Source organism: Macrobrachium rosenbergii, chromosome 1 (assembly GCF_040412425.1).
Source record: "Macrobrachium rosenbergii isolate ZJJX-2024 chromosome 1, ASM4041242v1, whole genome shotgun sequence".
NCBI lineage: Eukaryota > Metazoa > Arthropoda > Malacostraca > Decapoda > Palaemonidae > Macrobrachium > Macrobrachium rosenbergii.
The window spans coordinates 52,818,738-52,821,857 of record NC_089741.1 but is presented as its reverse complement, the minus strand read 5'-3'; positions in this window follow the sequence as shown (position 1 = coordinate 52,821,857).

The following is a 3,120-nucleotide window of genomic DNA, read 5'->3' as shown; positions in this document are numbered from 1 at the left end:
ATGCATTATACAGAGAAAGTGAGAAAAAATATTTACAGATTTTGAAATCTTCATGGAACGGATTTGGAGGGGTAACAAATACATATATGTAAAGAAAACCAATTAAAAGGAAAAAATAGAAAAGAAATGGTACATACACACCAATATTCAAAAATAAATATATATATATATATATATATATATATATATATATATATATATATATATATATATACGAAAAAAATATATATATATATATATATCAAAGAACAAGTGATGTCATTAGCATAATACATGGACATAAATTGGTACATGCACATCATCAGGGAATCTGTTAAATAATGTATAAAAGTGCTGTATTTTATATATATTTATGATATATATATTTTTATACATCGATATATATATATATATAAATATATATATATATATATATATATATATTTTATATGATTCTTTTCGATATATATATATATATAATCTAAAATTAATTCCTAAAAATCCCATAACGATTGGTTCATAACGTAGTTTGGTATATACAGCACATTTGGGGATTGTAAAAAGACTCATGAGCATTCAAGAATACACGATTTCTGTATCATAGCCAAATGAGCTGCCTATCTTGGAATCACAACTGGTTCCACAGTTAAATACAACCTCCTCCACTCAGCTGTACTCTTTTTATGCTTCTCTTCTGCCTTCTTGGTATAAGGTTGGTTAGCTCTTTGATTTTGCTCGTTTTTATCTTGTATTTTTAACTCTTTTAAAGTAATTTATTCATTATTTAACTCCCTGATGATGTAATAAAGCTTTTTATTACTCCTTCCACGATTTTCCTGTACCTAGTTTCAGCACCTCATGAGGAAGCCTCCCCACATCCTTCCCTTCCCCTCCAGGCTCAACTCCCACCAGCAGCTCTATACCGATCTTCTAAAAATAAGCACAACGCTTTCTGTGTGAGTTGCAACAGACACGAACATGCCTAATTTAACAAAGATAACGACCCCAAAAGGCCAGGCTGCAGCCCTACCGGATGAAAGTTCCGACGGGTTCAAAATTGAACCTTATCAATCAGGCTAAAAGGGGGGAAGGTAATTTGCCATCATTAATTGCATCCACAGTAAAGACCTCCCAGCTTGATCGTTGCTGGATGCAAAATGGCATACATACGTCTCTCTCTCTCTCTCTCTCTCTCTCTCTCTCTCTCTTCTCTCTCTCTCTCTTCCTGGAGGTACTCCAACCCACTTCATCTCGGGGAAAATTCCCAATAGTCTTCGCTGCCGCTAATTGGGAGCACCGCCCCCTCCCCCCATCTGATTCCTACTTATTTTCTTTATCTTTATAAAGATTAGATAATAATGGTAATTGTGAAATGTAATTTACTAACAAACATCAATTGTAAATAGAGGAAGCTTCTCACACGTGCCTGAAACACTCCATGTGAGCGGTAACGGATGTCAGAAAAAAACCATTAGTAGTAGTAGTAGCAGAAGAAAAAATTCCGTACTTATCTCTCTAAGCGAATGAACATCAACAAAGCCTTTTAGTTCCTCGAAATGGGTTGAAAGAATCAAATGAAGTCAAAGATGGAAAATTTCAACACAAGAAGCTAGATAGGACAGTACCGTAACAAATGTCTGAGAGAAGGAAAGATGTTTCTCAGGCCTTTATAGGTCACGTAACAGCATTTCAAGTGAAATAAAAGAAGTCCAGAACTAATAATGGGATAAAAAGGATACACACACACACACACACACAGACAAACATACATGTACATTAATAAATATATATATATATATATATATATATATATATATATATAGTATATATATATATATATATATATATATATATATATATATATATATATATATATATATATATATATGTGTGTGTGTGTGTGTGTGTGTGTGTGTGTGTGTGTGTGTGTGTGCAAATGTACATATAATAGCTAATTCTACACTACAATATCAAGACTACCAGAGCATAATTCTATATCATCAAAATTTAAGATTCTTCGACGAAGACTGGTGGAAGGGGAAACTTATTCTTTCGCCCTGCTAAGAAATAGTTGATTAAGGTAAATGGAAAACGTTCCAGAAGTAACCCTAAAAAATTAAAAAAGCCTCGCTTTTGAAACGAATGAGAAAAAAGAATTATCAAGCAATATAGCACACAATAAAAAATCGTCAAAGCACGCAGCAAAGAGCATAAGGGCACTTATATGTTGCTAGATATAAATCATTTGAATAGTCGCAAATCATTATCTTTATGCGCGCGTTAGCAGGATGTCTCACGAATAAATTAACAGAAATTCAAGAGAATCATCAGATATGTTCATTGCTTGTTTTTACCCGAGGTTATTATCAGTTTTTGGGAGAAATCTGACCAGATTCAAGTGAATTGTTTGGCAACAAATTGCAAAATCTCAATTTTTTCCCCAAAGTCAAGTTCCAAGAGAAGATCGCGTAATGAATATATCTATCAATTTCATCCAATGCTACTGGACGGTCTTTGATATACCTACATCAACCCCCACTCCCCACCCCTCTCTCTCTCTCTCTCTCTCTCTCTGAGAACTACTGGATGTGTCCACTAAAATTAACAAGCCTGTGTAAAAAAAAAAACTCTAAACTGGAACAAACGTCCTTCAGAGCCTTGGGAACTTCACAGATGTTTTACTGCTATTTCGACTTGATATAATTAGGAAACACTGGACAATAACTGAGGAGTAAATATATAATTCAGCTTCGATTCAGTTCTTCGGTGCACAAGCTTAGTAATGAAGATCCAGGAAAGACATAACCTAGTGAGCTTATGACCGAACGAAACACTGAAAAGGATATGGGAAAAATGAGCGAAAAGTGGCAAAATGATTCGATTAGGAAAATTCTGGTGAAACGTGAAATTCATAAGTGATTCGGTTAGGAAAACTGTGGTGAAACGTGAAACTCATATGTGATTCGGTTAGGAAAATTGTGGTGAAACGTGAAACTCATAAGTGATACGGTTAGGAGAATTGTGGTGAAACGTGAAATTCATAGGTGATTTGGTTAGGAAAATTGTGGTGAAACGTGAAATTCATAAGTGATTCGGTTAGGAAAATTGTGGTGAAACGTGAAACTCATAAGTGATTCGGTT